The sequence below is a fragment of the Aquarana catesbeiana genome, linkage group LG01 (genome assembly GCF_042186555.1).
Source record: "Aquarana catesbeiana isolate 2022-GZ linkage group LG01, ASM4218655v1, whole genome shotgun sequence".
NCBI classification, from domain to species: Eukaryota; Metazoa; Chordata; class Amphibia; order Anura; family Ranidae; genus Aquarana; species Aquarana catesbeiana.
In genome coordinates this window covers 45,786,346-45,805,250 of record NC_133324.1, presented here as the reverse complement: position 1 = coordinate 45,805,250, position 18,905 = coordinate 45,786,346, and the positions used below count along the sequence as shown (strand labels likewise).

At 41.4% G+C, this 18,905-nt stretch overlaps 1 protein-coding gene across 2 annotated transcripts in view; it reads left to right on the top strand.

Moving 5' to 3' along the window:
• The window catches only part of LOC141130859 (phospholipid-transporting ATPase ID-like), a 188,732-nt gene that overhangs the window by 16,344 nt on the left and 153,483 nt on the right, over positions 1-18,905 (top strand). The window contains exon 1 of one of the 2 annotated variants that reach the window (XM_073618168.1): positions 11,289-11,584. The exons of the other annotated variant lie outside the window; for it this stretch is intronic. The gene's annotated coding sequence lies outside the window, so the exon portion shown is untranslated. Of the gene's footprint in view, positions 1-11,288; positions 11,585-18,905 lie in introns of those variants that run through there. 2 annotated transcript variants of the gene reach the window in all.

Below are 18,905 nucleotides of genomic sequence, written 5' to 3'. Positions count from 1 at the left end.
TACACTGATCGCTGCTCCCGATGACAGGGAGCAGAAATCAGTGACACTGTCACTAGGCAGAACGGGGAGATGCTTGTTTACCTTAGCATCTCCCCGTTCTTCCTCTCCGTGAGGCGATCGCAGGTATCCCCGCGGCGATCGAGTCCGCGGGACCCGCGACCCGACTCACGGAGCTCCCGGCCGGCCTTACAGGTACGTCCTTTTGCCTAGCCGTGCCATTGTGCCAACGTACATCGGCGTGCGCCAGTCGGCAAGCAGTTCAAAAAAATGTAAAAAAATAAATTTCTTCATCAGCTTAGACCAGTACGTATTCTTCTACATATTTTTGGTAACAAAAAAAAAAAAATCGCAATAAGCGTATATTGATTGGTTTGCGAAAAAGTTATAGCGTCTACAAAATAGGGGATAGATTTATGGCATTTTTATTATTTCTTTTTTTTTTTTACTAGTAATGGCGGCGATCTGCGATTTTTAGCAGGACTGCGACATTGCAGCGGAACAGATCGGAGACTTTTGACACTTCTTTGGGTCCAGTGACATTTATACAGCGATCAGTGCTATAAAAATGCATTGATTACTGTATAAATGTCACTGGCAGGGAAGGGGTTAACACTAGGGGGCGATCAAGGGGTTAAATGTGTTCCCTGGGAGGCGTTTCTAACTGTGGGGGGGAGGGACTCACTGGAGGAGGAGCCAGATCACTGATCCTACTTAGTAGGAACACACAATCTGTCTCTTCTCCCCTGTCAGAATTGGGATTTGTGTGTCTACACACACACACACAAATCCCTGTTCTGGCTCTCGTGCCCGCGATTGAGGGTGACCGGCAGCGATCGCACCCGCCGGCCACGCACATTGGGTCCCCCGCCGTGCAGCACGCGCCTGCTATGGCTTTTATAGGAGCCACCGTATATGTATGTGAGCCGGTCGGGAAGTGGTTAAATAGTGTTTTTGGTGCTCAGACGCAGTGAAGTTCCGCTTTAAATTCTTTGTACATTCAATGACTTGATGAACGTCTTTCAAATATCAATTATTCTTGATATATAGGCATTTTTACAGGCTTTTTTACCCTCTCTATCCCTGCGATAAAGGGTATACCCTTGAATGGTTGCCAGCCAATCATGAGAGCTGTTGAACCAGGTCTCTGAAATTCCCACAAAATCCAAATCCTCCTTGTACAACAGTATCTCTAGTTCACCCATCTTGTCCGCCAGGCTCCTGGCATTGGTGAACATGCCACATAGTTTAGACCGGTCGCATATTATCCTCTTATTGGGTGTTCCGAGATTGCAACTTGGACTTGCTACTATACTTACCTTGGGCTTATGTGCTTTGGTCAACCTACCACTAGGGATGGGCTGTCTGTTCGACTCGAACATTGGCTGTTCGCCCGTTCGCCAAATAGCGAACAATTTGGGGTGTTCGCGGCAAATTCGAAAGCCATGGGAGAAATCAAAAGTGCTAATTTTAAAGGCTTATATGCATGGTATTGTCATAAAAAGTGTTTGGGGACCTGGGTCCTGCCCCAGGGGACATGGATCAATGCAAAAAAAAGTTTTAAAAACGGCCGTTTTTTTCGGAAGCAGTGATTTTAATAATGCTTAAAGTGAAACAATAAAAGTTAAATATTCCTTTAAATTTCGTAGCTGGGGGGTGTCTATAGTATGCCTGTAATGTGGGCGCATTTTTCCCGTGTTTAGAACAGTCCCTGCACAAAATGACATTTCAAAGGAAAAAAGTCATTTAAAACTACTCACGGCTATTAATGAATGGTCGGGTCCTGCAATACAGATAAAAGTCATTGAAAAAAACAGCATGGGATTCCCCCACAGTCCATTACCAGGCCCTTTGGGTCTGGCATGAATATTAAGGGGAACCCCGAACCAAAATGAAAAAAAAAAATGCGTGGGGGTCCCCCCAAATTCCATACCATGCCCTTCAGGTCTGGTATGGATTTTAAGGGGAATCCCGCGCCAAAATTAAAAAAAATGGTGTGGGGGTCCCCCCAAAAATCCATACCAGACCCTTATCCAAGCACGCAACCTGGCAGGCCACAGGAAAAGAGGGGGGACAAGAGAGCGCCTCCCCTCCTGGACCGTACCAGGCCACATGCTCTCAACATGGGGAGGATGTCCCCACGTTGATGGGGACAAGGGCCTCATCCCCACAACCCTTACCCGGTGGATGTGGGGGTCTGCGGGCGGAGGGCTTATCGGAATCTGGAAGCCCCCTTTAACAAGGGGACCCCCAGATCCTGGCCCCTTCCTGTGTGAATTGGTAATGGGGTACCTACCATTTCACAAAAAAAGTGTCAAAAATGTTAAAAAAGACAATAGCCTGTTTTTGACAATTCCTTTATTAATGTCTTCTTCTTTCCCAGCTTCTTCTTCCATCTTCTTCTGGTCTTCCTTCGGTTTTCTTCCTCCATCTTGTTCTTCCCCCACTTCTTCCTCTGCTTCTTCCTCCAGCATCTTCCTCCGGCTTCTTCTTCCCCACTTTGTCCTCTGGACGATCCGCCGCAATGGGAGGTTCCCGCTGTGTGACGCTTCTGTTCTGTGACAGTTCTTATATAACTGAGGGCGCCCGCTGCTCGCCCCCGGAGCCGATGCAAGGGCCCGGCGGTCTCAATGACCACCGGGCTCCCGTGATCACCTGTAACACGGCGAGAACCGGGGCCTCTGTGTGTAAACACAGAGATCCCGGTTCTCCGAGGGGAGAAGTGATTGATCGTGTATTCATACAAAGTATGAACAGCGATCTGTCATCTCCCCTACACAGTCCCCTCCCCCTTTCAGTTAGAACACACACTAGGGAACACAATTAACCCCCTTAATCGCCCCCTCCTGTTAACCCCTTCCCTGCCAGTGACATTTATACAGTAATCAATGCATTTTTATAGCACTGATCGCTGTATAAATACCACTGGTCCCAAAAATATGTCAAAAATTGTCCGATGTGTCCGCCATAATGTCACAGTCACGAAAAAAATCGCAGATCGCCACCATTACGAGTAAAAAAAAAAAAAATTATAATAAAAATGCTATAAATCTATCCCCTATTTTGTAGACACTATAACTTTTGCGCAAGCCAATCAATATACGCTTATTGCGATTTTTATTACCAAAAATATGTAGAAGAATACAAATCGGCCTAAACTGAGGAAAAAATGTGCTTTTTTTTTTAAAAATGGGGATATTTATTATAGCAAAAAGTACAAAATATTGTGAGTTTTTTGTTTTTCAAAATTGTCGCTCTTTTTTTGTTTATAGCGCAAAAAATAAAAACCGCAGAGGTGATCAAATACCATCAAAAGAAAACTCTATTTGTGGGGAAAAAAGGACGTCAATTTTGTTTGGGTACAACATTGCACGACCGCGCAATTGTCAGTTAAAGCGACGCAGTGCCGTATCGCAAAAAATGGCCTGGTCATTGAGCAGCCAAATCCTCTGGGGCTAAAGTGGTTAAAAAGTGACAGAAAAGTGTTAAAAAGCTACAAAGAAAAGCCCCAAAAAGAACCTAATAATGCAACTCAGCAATCAAAAGCAAAACTCGTTCACTCTCCACTCGAGGTCCCCAGTGTTTAGCTTCCAACCAGCGATCCACAATTCGAATGTTAAAAGCAAAAGGACATTTTCAGCTGCTTTAGAAGTTATCGAATGTACTGCGAACGTTCATCTGAACGTTCATTTTAAAATTGAATAGCATATGGCTGGTTTTAGAAATTAATTTGTTTGAAGTTAAAAAAAAAAAAAAAAAAATAGACTTTACCAAATGAGAAACCACATACACTGTAAGAAATTTTGTTCATTGGAGAAACATTTTCCATCCTGCGCCTTCCAATATTTCCATCACTGTGGTTGGAAACGAACGTCCACCTGACTCCAAAAAACAGAAAATGGAATGAACGTTGTTAAAATTAGATATTTCTAATGAAAGTCTTCCAGTATATGGGTTTAGGAAGACTGCAACCCCAGACATAGACTTGTTTTACTATTTCATTTTTTTTGTATTGCATATATACTGTATGTTAAGAATGGCGGATTGTGGGTTGTCCCCAGAGCAGGAATACAGGGGAAATCTTACAATGGGGACACTAGTTCTGGTGACATCCAGGTATTTCCCTCATTACTTTTTACTTCCTGTTGTGGCTATGAGACAGGAAGTGAGGGGGCATCTTCACAATGGGACACAGATGAAATCTTGATTAACTTTTAAATGGATTTACCATCATTCTGGATGTTCTGTGTGGATGGAAGTAGTACAGAGGTGCATGTGGCTGTGCTTTACTGTTCCCTCATACAAATAAACATTTCTTAAAATGTGACAGTGCAGACATGGACATATAAAGCTGCCAGAGCTCATTGTGTGCATTCTCATTCCTTCCCGGGGCCAGCTATGCATGTAATCCTACATGAAATCTCCCAGATATAATGTATACTGTATAGTGTCATAGACCTCACCATTCCAGATACAATGTATATAAAGGGTGTCATACACCTGAACATTCCAGATACAATGTATAAGGCGTCATAGATACAGTGTACAGTATCTCACAAAAGTCAAATTTTTGTAAATATTTTCTTCTATCTTTTCATGTGACAACACTGAAGAAATGACACTTTGCTACAATGTAAAGTAGTGAGTGTACAGCTTGTATAACAGTGTAAATTTGCTGTCTCCTCAAAATAACTCAACACACAGCCATTAATGTGTAAACCGCTGGCAACAAAAGTGAGTACACCCCTAAGTGAAAATGTCCAAATTTGGCCCAATTAGCCATTTTCCCTCCCCGGGGTCATGTGACTCATTAGTGTTACAAGGTCTTTGGGGAGCAGGTGTGTTAAATTTGGTGTTATCGCTCTCACTCTCTCATACTGGTCACTGGAAGTTCAACATGGCACCTCATGGCAAAGAACTCTCTGAGGATCTGAAAAAAAGAATTGTTGCTCTACATGAAGATGGCCTAGGCTATAAGAAGATTGCCAAGACCCTGAAACTGAGCTGCAGCACAGTGGCCAAGACCATAGAGCAGTTTAACAGGACAGGTTCCACTCAGAACAAGCCTCGCCATGGTCCAAAGAAGTTGAGGTCACGTGCTCAGCGTTATATCCAGAGGTTGTCTTTGGGAAATAGACGTATGAGTGCTGCCAGCATTGCTGCAGAGGTTGAAGGGGTGGGGGGTCAGCCTGTCAGTGCTCAGACCATACGCCGCACACTGCATCAAATTGGTCTGCATGACTGTCATCCCAGAAGGAAGCCACTTCTAAAGATGATGCACAAGAAAGCCAGCAAACTGTTTGCTGAAGACAAGCAGACTAAGGACATGGATTACTGGAACCATGTCCTGTGGTCTGATGAGACCAAGATAAACTTATTTGGTTCAGATGGTGACAAGCGTGTGTGGCGGCAACCAGGTGAGGAGTACAAAGAGTGTCATGGTCTGGGGCTGCATGAGTGCTGCTGGCACTGGGGAGCTACAGATCATTGAGGGAACCATGAATGCCAACATGTACTGTGACATACTGAAGCAGAGCATGATCCCCTCCCTTCGGATACTGGGCCGCAGGGCAGTATTCCAACATGATAACGACCCCAAACACACCTCCAAGACGACCACTGCCTTACTAAGGAAGCTGAGGGTAAAGGTGATGGACTGGCCAAGCATGTCTCCAGACCTAAACCCTATTGAGCAAGATATAACAAAATATTTACAAAAATGTGAGAGGTGTACTCAGTTTTGTGAGATACTGTATATACGGGGCCATAGATCTGACCATTCCAGGTACAGTGTATAAGGTGTCATAGATACAATGTATATAATATATGGTGTCATAGACCTGACCCTTCCAGACACAATACGGTGTCATAGATCTGACCATTCCTGCCATGGAGAGGGTACTGAACTCAGAGAGAAAGTGATACGAAGTAGAGGACTACTAATCCTTCATCAGGACCCCAACACTGATCCAGGACCCCTCTGTGCCCCTCCAGTCCACAATGACATCACATGTAATGAGCTCTCATTCATCACATAGTAACTTGGAATGTGTCCCACCTGCAGGAAGAGAGCACTTCACAGGGACACGCCACGCGTCACATACACCAGACATTGTGTACACAACTGTCACCTCAATGTCAATGACTTCTACTAGTAAGGTCACCGGAGAGGGACTGACCAGAACAAGGTCTTGATGTAAGCCTAGTGGGCTCCTCACTTAATACATCCATAGTGACCACACTGAATGGGGATCTGAAATAAGCTAAAAGGGATCTGATATATTGTATGAGAGATACAGGGGGAAAGATATGTTGCGTGAGAGGTACAGGAGAAGAGATACATTGTATAAAAGGTACAGAAAGGAGAGATACATTGTATAAAAGGTACAGGAGGAGAGATACATTGTATAAAAGGTACAGGAGGAGAGATACATTGTATAAAAGTTAAAGAAAGGAGAGATACATTGTATAAAAGGTACAGAAAGGAGAAATACGTTGTATAAAAGGTACGGGAGGAGAGATACATTGTATAAAAGGTACGGGAGGAGAGATACATTGTATAAAAAGTACAGGAGGAGAGATACATTGTATAAAAAGTACAGGAGGAGAGATACATTGTATAAAAAGTACAAGGAGAGAGATACATTGTATAAAAAGTACAAGGAGAGAGATACATTGTATAAAAGGTACAGAAAGGAGAGATACATTGTATAAAAAGTACAAGGAGAGAGATACATTGTATAAAAGGTACAGAAAGGAGAGATACATTGTATAAAAAGTACAGGAGGAGAGATACATTGTATGAGAGATAACAAAAGACTAAAGAAAACACTTTTTGGGACTTTCAAGGCACAACTGTAGTGAACTACACAGCATATATAAAAAAGTTTGAATTTTATTGGTAATATACAAAAAACAAGGAGAATAGACAAAACATCATTAAAAACATATCAAATCTAGACATACAATGCATATCATGACACCATTGGGGATCCTATCCTGCAGTTTTGTGTGTATTCCTATATATTCGTATACAGTTCAATCATAATCCAAATAAAGGAAAAAAGTAAACTTCCCCTAAAAAGTTGGAATTGGGGGAGCACTGCAGGTCTGGTGTTCCCAGAATGGTGTAGTCTCCAATTGCTCTACATGTTTCACGTTGACAAGGAACGCTTCTTCAGGAGCTAGAGGTTCTATTAAAATTACACACATTGTATGAGAGGTACAGAAAGGAGATTGTATAAAAAGTACAGGGAGAGAGATACATTGTATAAAATGTACAGAAAGGAGAGATATATTGTATAAAAGGTACAGGAATAGAGATACATTGTATAAAAAGTACAGGAGGAGAGATACGTTGTATAAAAGGTACAGGAGGAGAGATACATTGTATAAAAGGTACATGGGGAGCAATACATTGTATAAAAAGTACAGGAGGAGAGATACATTGTATGAGAGGTACAGAAAGGAGAGATACATTGTATAAAATGTACAGGAGGAGACATACATTGTATAGAAGGTACAGGAGGAGAGATACATTGTATAAAAAGTACAGGAGGAGAGATACATTGTATAAAAGTTAAAGAAAGGAGAGATACATTGTATAATAGGTACAGAAAAGAGAGATACATTGTATAAAAGGTACAGAAAGGAGAAATACGTTGTATAAAAGGTACTGGAGGAGAGATACATTGTATAAAAAGTACAGGAGGAGAGATATGTTGTATAAAAGTACAGGAGGAGAGATACATTGTATAAAAAGTACAGGAGGAGAGATATGTTGTATAAAAGGTACAGAAAGGAGAGATACATTGTATAAAAGGTACAGAAAGGAGAGATACGTTGTATAAAAGGCACAGGAGGAGAGATACATTGTATGAGAGGTACAGAAAGGAGATTGTTCAAAAGTACAGGAGGAGAGATACATTGTATAAAAAGTACAAGGAGAGAGATACATTGTATAAAAGGTACAGAAAGAAGAGATACATTGTATAAAAGGTACAGGGGGAGCGATACATTGTATAAAAGGTACAGGAGGAGAGATACATTGTATAAAAGGTACAGGAGGAGAGATACATTGTATAATAGGTACAGGAGGAGAGATACATTGTATAAAAGGTACAGGAGGAGAGATACATTGTATAAAGGTACAGGAGGAGGGATACATTGTATAAAGGTACAGGAGGAGAGATACATTGTATAAAAAGTACAGGGAGAGAGATACATTGTATAAAAGGTACAGGAGGAGAGATACGTTGTATAAAAGGCACAGGAGGAGAGATACATTGTATAAAAGGTACAGAAAGGAGAGATACATTGTATAAAAGGTACAGGAGGAGAGATACATTGTATAAAAGGTACAGAAAGGAGAGATACATTGTATAAAAGGTACAGGGGGAGGGATACATTGTATAAAAGGTACAGGAGGAGAGATACATTGTATAAAAAGTACAGGAGGAGAGATACATTGTATAAAAGGTACATGGGGAGCTATACATTGTATAAAAAGTACAGGAGGAGAGATACATTGTATAAAAGGTACAGGAGGAGAGATACATTGTATAAAAGGTACAGGAGGAGAGATACATTGTATAAAAGGTACAGGAGGAGGGATACATTGTATGAAAAGTACAGGGAGAGAGATACATTGTATGAGAGGTACAGAAAGGAGAGATACATTGTATAAAATGTACAGGAGGAGACATACATTGTATAGAAGGTACAGGAGGAGAGATACATTGTATAAAAGGTACAGGAGGAGAGATACATTGTATAAAACGTACAAGGAGAGAGATACATTGTATAAAAAGTACAGGAGGAGAGATACATTGTATAAAAAGTACAGGAGGAGAGATACATTGTATAAAAAGTACAGAAGGAGAGATACATTGTATAAAAAGTACAGGAGGAGAGATACATTGTATAAAAAGTACAGGAGGAGAGATACATTGTATAAAAGGTACAGGAGGAGAGATACATTGTATAAAAGGTACAGGAGGAGAGATACGTTGTATAAAAGGCACAGGAGGAGAGATACATTGTATAAAAGGTACAGAAAGGAGAGATACATTGTATAAAAGGTACAGGGGGAGCGATACATTGTATAAAAGGTACAGGAGGAGAGATACATTGTATAAAAAGTACAGGAGGAGAGATACATTGTATAAAAGGTACATGGGGAGCTATACATTGTATAAAAAGTACAGGAGGAGAGATACATTGTTTAAAAGGTACAAGGGGGGGAGATACATTGTATAAAAGGTACAGGAGAAGAGATACATTGTATAAAAGGTACAGGAGGAGAGATACATTGTATAAAAGGTACAGGAGGAGAGATACATTGTATAAAAGGTACAGGAGGAGAGATACGTTGTATAAAAGGTACAGAAAGGAGAGATACATTGTATAAAAGGTACAGGGGGAGCGATACATTGTATAAAAGGTACAGGAGGAGAGATACATTGTATAAAAAGTACAGGAGGAGAGATACATTGTATAAAAGGTACATGAGGAGAGATACATTGTATAAAAAGTACAGGAGGAGAGATATGTTGTATAAAAGTACAGGAGGAGGGATACATTGTATAAAAAGTAGGGTTGTCCCGATACCGATACTAGTATCGGTATCGGCACCGATACCGAGCATTTGCCCAAGTACTTGTACTCGGGCAAATGCTCCCGATACTTCCCCCGATACCTGGAAGTCCGCTGTGATCGGCGCATGGGGGAGTTACAAGATTCTCCCCCAGCGGCTTTCACCAGCTTTAGTGACATACAGCTGTGCCTCTCCGCTGTCCCCTGCATTCCTCTCTCCTTATCTGTCCCCCTCCGTTCTCCCCCTCCGTTCCTCTCTCCTTATCTGTCCCCTCCGTTCTCCCCCTCCGTTCCTCTCTCCTTATCTGTCCCCCTCCGTTCTCCCCCTCCGTTCCTCTCTCTTTATCTGTCCCCCTCCGTTCTCCCCCTCCGTTCCTCTCTCCTTATCTGTCCCCTCCGTTCTCCCCCTCCGTTCCTCTCTCCTTATCTGTCCCCTCCGTTCTCCCCCTCCGTTCCTCTCTCCTTATCTGTCCCCCTCCGTTTTCCCCCTCCATTCCTCTCTCCTTATCTGTCCCCTCCGTTCTCCCCCTCCATTCCTCTCTCCTTATCTGTCCCCCTCCGTTCTCCCCCTCCGTTCCTCTCTCCTTATCTGTCCCCTCCATTCTCCCCCTCAGTTACTCCGTCCCCCTCCTCCTTCCTTTGTGAATAGACAGAGTCAGCTGACTCTGTCCATTCACATAACTGAAACATTGTAATCTCCTGTGATTATGATGTGTCAGTTTATGAATGGAGAGGAGCCACTGTCTTCTCTCCATTCATTCTCAGTGCAGCTGAGGCTGCAGAGAAAGGGACTGGGGAATCTCTATCCTCGGTCTCTTTCTCTGTCTCAAGGGGGAGATATCAGAGGTCTGTTAAGACCCCTGATATCTCACCAAAGCCCCCCAAAAGGGCTGATTAAAAAAAAAAAAACAATAAAGAATAAAAAAATATTATTGTAAAAAATAAAAATTGTAAAAAACAAAAAAAAACAAAACACACACACATACAACGTTCACCCCCCCCCCCCCAAAAAAAAATAGCAAAAAAAAAAAACTGTCACGTGACATTTAAAAAAAAAAGTATCGGTAATCGGTATCGGCGAGTACTTGAAAAAAAGTATCGGTACTTGTACTCGGTCCTAAAAAAGTGGTATCGGGACAACCCTAATAAAAAGTACAGGAGGAGAGATACATTGTATAAAAGGTACATGAGGAGAGATACATTGTATAAAAGGTACAGGAGGAGAGATACATTGTATAAAAGGTACAGGAGGAGAGATACATTGTATAAAAGGTACAGGAGGAGAGATACATTGTATGAGAGGTACAGAAAGGAGAGATACATTGTATAAAATGTACAGGAGGAGACATACATTGTATAGAAGGTACAGGAGGAGAGATACATTGTATAAAAAGTACAGGAGGAGAGATACATTGTATAAAAAGTACAGGAGGAGAGATACATTGTATAAAAGGTACAGGAGGAGAGATACATTGTATAAAAGGTACAGGAGGAGAGATAAATTTTATAAAAAGTACAGGAGGAGAGATAAATTTTATAAAAAGTACAGGAGGAGAGATAAATTTTATAAAAAGTACAGGAGGAGAGATACATTGTATAAAAGGTACAGGGGGAAGGATACATTGTATGAGAGGTACAGAAAGGAGCGATACATTGTAAATGAAGTCCTGGAATGATGTTTTGTATGAGGGGTGGAGGGGAGGAGCAGGGAGGGTCAGACACTGTGTCAGACATACAGGACTGTGTTGGGGACATGCTGGTGATCACAGACAGTCCTGGTTGCTGTGGTGGAGGATTCCTGGGGCTGCTCCCGGAGTGGGAGGACGGAGTAGAGTGTTGTAACTTCCTCAGAGTTGTAATCAGAGGCTGAGAGCAGACCCAGCCATTCACACTGACTGTCCTCAGGAAGCAGAGCCCAACCAGGGACCCAGAGCTCTCAGGACATGGACAGGAGACATCAGCCTGACACCCAGGAGGAGGAAGGAAGAGATTGGTGAGATGTGTCCCCACCATACTGCGTCCGATCTGCGCTGCTCCGGGGGGTCCGGGCTGGGAGGTGGGGTGACAGGACATTCCAGAGGGAGGGAACACGGGACACACATGTGGGGGGAGAAGGTGGGACACACATATTACACATATGTCTTTTATCTCAGTCCTCACCATGGTTGCCAATGCAATAGCCATGAACGCAATGCCGCACAATACAATCGTCACCAGTGACGGCGCAATCTACGATCACCTTCGAATGCCTCCATGAATTGTTTCATTACGTGCAAATTCGTGCCTGCGTATCAAATCCATACAATACATTCGATGACCCCCCAGTTCTGATTGTTTTTTTTATCTTTAATGCTGGCCGCACACAGTTAGATTGTCATTCGAACGTTCGCGCGAAGATCGCTCATTCGATAAAAAGCCATCAGTGGCCAGACCAACTTCGTACGAAAGTTTGATTGCCATGACAATGTTGCGAAATGTAACTTTCACGCCATGAATTTATTTGTAATTTTCTTTAATATTTTGTTATAATGTTGTGATTTGGTGATGTGGAGGGGTGTTCTTCCCATGCATGTCATGTGTATATTAATCAGAGTTCTGTATAACTGCTGACTTGTGTGATGAGACGTGCGTAAAGGGATCATTCTATTTACACATTACACTAAAATGATTCAACCTTCTGGAAGATTTCTGACACCAGAGTGTTGATATTTAAACACCGGTCTTTATTTAAAAAAAAAAAAAAAAGAATATATATATATATACAGTATCTCACAAAAGTGACTACATCCCGCACATTTTTGTAAAAATTTTATTATGTCTTTTCATGTGACAACACTGAAGAAATGACACTTTGCTACAATGTAAAGTAGTGAGTGTACAGCTTGTATAACAGTGTAAATTTGCTGTCCCCTCAAAATAACTCAACACACAGCCATTAATGTCTAAACCGCTGGCAACAAAAGTGAGTACACCTCTAAGTAAAAATGTCCAAATTGGGCCCAATTAGCCATTTTCCCTCCCCGGTGTCATGTGACTCGTTAGTGTTACAAGGTCTCAGGTGTGAATGAGGAGCAGGTGTGGTAAATTTGGTGTTATCGCTCTCACTCTCTCATACTGGTCACTGGAAGTTCAACATGGCACCTCATGGCAAAGAACTCTCTGAGGATCTGAAAAAAAAGAATTGTTGCTCTACACAAAGATGTCCTAGGCTATAAGAAGATTGCCAAGACCCTGAAACTGAGCTGCAGCACGGTGGCCAAGACCATACAGGAGTTTGACAGGACAGGTTCCACTCAGAACAGGCCTCACTATGGTCGACCAAAGAAGTTGAGGTCACGTGCTCAGCGTCATATCCAAAGGTTGTCTTTGGGAAATAGATGTATGAGATCTGTCAGCATTGCTGCAGAGGTTGAAGGGGTGGGGGGTCATCCTGTCAGTGCTCAGACCATATGCTGCACACTGTATCAAATTGGTCTGCATGGCTGTCATCCCAGAAGGAAGCCTCTTCCAAAGATGATGTACAAGAAAACCTGCAAACAGTTTGCTGAAGACAAGCAGACTAAGGTCATGGATTACTGGAACCATGTCCTGTGGTCTGATGAGACCAAGATAAACTTATTTGGTTCAGATGGTGACAAGCGTGTGTGGCGGCAACCAGGTGAGGAGTACAAAGACAAGTGTGTCTTGCCTACAGTCAAGCATGGTGGTGGGAGTGTCATGGTCTGGGGCTGCATGAGTGCTGCTAGCACTGGAGAGCTACAGTTCATTGAGGGAACCATGAATGCCAACATGTACTGTGACATACTGAAGCAGAGCATGATCCCCTCCCTTCAGAGACTGGGCCGCAGGGCAGTATTCCAACATGATAACGACCCCAAACACACCTCCAAGATGACCACTGCCTTTCTAAAGAAGCTGAGAGTAAAGGTGATGGACTGGCCAAGCATGTCTCCAGACCTAAACCCTATTGAGCATCTGTGGGACATCCTCAAATGGAAGGTGGAGGAGCACAAGGTCTCTAACATCCACCAGCTCTGTGATGTCATCATGGAGGAGTGGAAGAGGACTCCAGTGGCAACCTGTGAAGCTCTGGTGATCTCCATGCCCAAGAGGGTTAAGGCAGTGCTGGAAAATAATGGTGGCCACACAAAATATTGACACTTTGGGCCCAATTTGGACATTTTCACTTAGGGGTGTACTCACTTTTGTTGCCAGCGGTTTAGACATTAATGGCTGTGTGTTGAGTTATTTTGAGGGGACAGCAAATTTACACTGTTATACAAGCTGTACACTCACTACTTTACATTGTAGCAAAGTGTCATTTCTTCAGTGTTGTCACATGAAAAGATAGAATAAAATATTTACAAAAATGTGACTGAGGGGTGTACTCACTTTTGTGAGATACTGTATATATTGTATATATAATCAGTAGTTTGTAAGGGTGGTCAGCATCACATGGCTTAAATAGAAATGTCTGGGCATGCGACCCAGTGTGCTCCAAAGAGCCACCAAACAAAAGCAGCGGAGACTGCAGCACAGAAAACGTACTTTATTTGCTCATTCATCCCGGACAAGCCCCCAATGAGAATTTGTATCATTGAACGAGCAAATAAAGTAAAGTTCCCTGAACTGCGACTCCTGATCTTTTCTTCCTGATCTCTCTTCCTTCAAAATCGCTTAGGAATTTTTCATATTCACCATTCACAGTAATGGGTTGGCGTGCGCTAATTGATTGCCATGTTATGAATACCCGGAGCAAGAGGAGAGATCAGATTACACACACAGGCAGGTATGAGTGTGTATCACAATTAGAAAGTAGGGAAGGGTTACAATGGCTGTCTGTCTATTTTTTATTTTTTTCCTTTCTGTGTCCCATTGTGAAGTTTTTCCTTCATTTCCTGTCCTGGAGACACGCTGGAAAGGGAGGGCATATCAGCTTTTAAGCTGGTCATACATCAGGGGTAGGCAACCTGGGGGCCCTCCAGCTGTTGCAGAACTACAAATGCCATAATGCCTCTGGGAGTAATTGTAACTGGCAGCCTTGCAATGCCTCATGGGAAATGTAGTTCCACAACAGCTGGAGGGCCCCAGATTGCCTCCCCCTGACATACATTATACAATTTTCTTCTTTTGACTGCCTTTAGATGTATCTTCAACTATGTAGTGCAAGGGCCTGCTCTGATCACATACAAATTGAAAGTGTTTAGGTTTGATCTCATATTATATGGTTTTGGTAAATCTAAAGAAAATTGTATAATATATGGGCAGCCTTAGGCTACATTTACGTTTTTTTTTGCATTGTGGGAATGTGCGCAAAATTGAGTGCTTTCCCGGAATGCACAAAAAATGAGCTACCCTTTTGCAGACGCGCAGCAGTGTCCACTGACTGTTCATGGCACCTCCGCGCCTTTTGCTAATGTGCGCATTTTTTGCGTATGCCACAACACAACGGTGCTGCCTCACCATCTGTTTTGGTGTGACGCAATTTCTAAAAACGGTTTCAGAGACGTCTTTTGAGTGACTTTTGGCCTGGGGCAGCCCATTCATTTCTTCACTTGATGCTGATATATATATATATATATATATATATATACACACTGTAAATATATAAAAATGTTTAAAAAAAAATATAGGATTATAAACTCGTAAATGTAGACTTGAAAAAAAACAAATCAGCGTAGAATTTGTAAATATATATATATATACACACACACACTGTAAATATAAATATATAAATATGCGTATAGTTTGTAAATATATTTTGTAATATATATATATATATATATATATATATATATATATACATATACACACACACACACACTGTAAATATATATAAATATGTGTAAAGAAAAATAAAAAAAAATAGGATTATAAACTGGTAAATGAAGACTTCAAAAAAAAAAAATCAGCGTATAATTTGTAAATATACTTTGTAATATATATATATATATATATATATATATATATATATTGTAAATATATTAAAAAAAAAAAAAAAAAAGATATAGGATTATAAGCTAGTAAATGTAGACTTAAAAAACAAAAATCAGAGTATAATTTGTAAATATATTTTGTTATATATATATATATATATATATATATATATATATATATATATATATACACTGTAAATATATTAAAAAAAAAAAAAAAGATATAGGATTAGTAAATGACTTAAAAAAAAAAATCAGCGCATAATTTGTAAACATATTATACACACAAACACACTGTAAATATATATAAATATATGTAAAAAAATATATATATATCTATATCTCATTAGATTTCTAGCCTAGTAGTGCAGCTCAGTTCTTGTGCATTACGCTTCTTACTCTGATCTCTATCTGGCTATGGATTGGATTTCAGACAGACAGAAAGGGGGGTCCATGACAGCCAATCTTATTATGGTAATACGGAACAGCAAAGCATGGTGGAATATAAAAGCCACATCAGCTGTGTATTTAGGGAAAGGATTTTGGCAGTGGTAACCGGCAGTGTTGCCCCCATTACAGGTTCTCTTCACTGAGTGTCAGATTACGACATTTGCGGTAATTTGTTTCTTCTGGTTTCTCTCTCTTTTTAATAAGAACACTTCCCCTTCGGCCGCCCCCTCGGTGACTCATTGTTTAAACACGGCCAGAAATTCACTAATGTCATTTTTATGTTGTATTCAAATAAAGTGAGCTCTGATATACTCATATTGCATAACATAATGTAGATATACTGTATATTATGTATACATTGTGCAACTAGGTCTACTTCTTGGACTCAGGGATGACACAACTATTTAAACGCCGGTGTTTGTGCAGCTCTTGGCTGTGTTTACAAATGTCTGACACAGATCAGCCCCTGTTGTAGCCTTTCACCTTGTAACTTGTTACAATGTTGCAGTCTGATCACTGTGTGGGGGGGGGGGTTGGAGACTGAGGAAAAGCTTCCTCCTGCCTGCAGCAGACTGATGACATCACCTCAGCCTAAACAAAGTCCTTAATAAAAGGTGGAGATTTTCTGGAATGTTATACTGCTCCTATGTCTTTTGACAGATGCCGATGTTGTAGATCGCTCAATGCAGAAGTTGTTGAACGGTGTAGATCGCCCAATGCAAATGTAGATCGTCCAATGCAGATGTTGTAGATCGTCCAATGTAGATGTTGTAGATCGTCCAATGTAGATGTAGATCGCCCAATGTAGATGTAGATCGCCCAATGTAGATGTTGTAGATCGTCCAATGTAGATGTTGAAGGTCGTCCAATGTAGATGTTGTAGATTGCCCAATGTAGATGTTGTAGATCGCCCAATGTAGATGTTGAAGATCGTCCAATGTAGATGTAGATTGCCTAATGTAGATGTTGTAGATCGTCCAATGTAGATGTTGTAGATCGTCCAATGTAGATGTTGTAGATCGCCCAATGCAGATGTTGTAGATCGTCCAATGTAGATGTTGTAGATCGCCCAATGCAGATGTTGTAGATCGTCCAATGCAGATGTTGTAGATCGTCCAATGCAGATGTTGTAGATCGCCCAATGTAGATGTTGTAGATTGTCCAATGTAGATGTTGTAGATCGCCCAATGTAGATGTTGAAGATCGCCCAATGTAGATGTTGTAGATCGTCAAATGTAGATGTTGTAGATCACCCAATGTAGATGTTGAAGATTGTCCAATGTAGATGTAGATCGCCCAATGTAGATGTTGTAGATCGCCCGATGTAGATGTTGTAGATTGCCCAATGTAGATGTTGAAGGTCGTCCAATGTAGATGTTGTAGATTGCCCAATGTAGATGTTGAAGGTCGTCCAATGTAGATGTAGATCGTCCAATGTAGATGTAGTTCGCCCAATGCAGATGTTGTAGATCGTCCAATGCAGATGTTGTAGATCGCCCAATGCAGATGTTGTAGATCGTCCAATGCAGATGTTGTAGATCTTCCAATGCAGATGTTGTAGATCGTCCAATGTAGATGTAGATCGCCCAATGTAGATGTTGTAGATTGCCCAATGTAGATGTTGTAGATCGCCCAATGTAGATGTTGAAGATCGTCCAATGTAGATGTAGATTGCCTAATGTAGATGTTGTAGATCGTCCAATGTAGATGTTGTAGATCACCCAATGCAGATGTTGTAGATCGTCCAATGTAGATGTTGTAGATCGCCCAATGCAGATGTTGTAGATCGCCCAATGCAGATGTTGTAGATCGTCCAATGCAGATGTTGTAGATCGCCCAATGTAGATGTTGTAGATTGTCCAATGTAGATGTTTTAGATCGCCCAATGTAGATGTTGAAGATCGCCCAATGTAGATGTTGTAGATCACCCAATGTAGATGTTGAAGATTGCCCAATGTAGATGTTGTAGATCGTCCAATGTAGATGTTTTAGATCGCCCAATGTAGATGTTGAAGATCGCCCAATGTAGATGTTGTAGATCACCCAATGTAGATGTTGAAGATCGTCCAATGTAGATGTAGATCGCCCAATGTAGATGTTGTAGATCGCCCGATGTAGATGTTGTAGATTGTCCAATGTAGATGTTGAAGGTCGTCCAATGTAGATGTTGTAGATTGCCCAATGTAGATGTTGAAGGTCGTCCAATGTAGATGTAGATCGTCCAATGTAGATGTAGTTCGCCCAATGCAGATGTTGTAGATCGTCCAATGCAGATGTTGTAGATCGCCCAATGCAGATGTTGTAGATCGTCCAATGCAGATGTTGTAGATCGTCCAATGTAGATGTAGATCGCCCAATGTAGATGTTGTAGATTGTCCAATGTAGATGTTGAAGGTCGTCCAATGTAGATGTTGTAGATTGCCCAATGTAGATGTTGTAGATCGCCCAATGTAGATGTTGTAGATCGTCCAATGTAGATGTAGATCGCCCAATGTAGATGTTGTAGATTGTCCAATGTAGATGTTGAAGGTCGTCCAATGTAGATGTTGTAGATTGCCCAATGTAGATGTTGTAGATCGCCCAATGTAGATGTTGAAGATCGTCCAATGTAGATGTAGATTGCCTAATGTAGATGTTGTAGATCGTCCAATGTAGATGTTGTAGATCACCCAATGCAGATGTTGTAGATCGTCCAATGTAGATGTTGTAGATCGCCCAATGCAGATGTTGTAGATCGCCCAATGCAGATGTTGTAGATCGTCCAATGCAGATGTTGTAGATCGCCCAATGTAGATGTTGTAGATTGTCCAATGTAGATGTTTTAGATCGCCCAATGTAGATGTTGAAGATTGCCCAATGTAGATGTTGTAGATCACCCAATGTAGATGTTGAAGATCGCCCAATGTAGATGTTGTAGATCGTCCAATG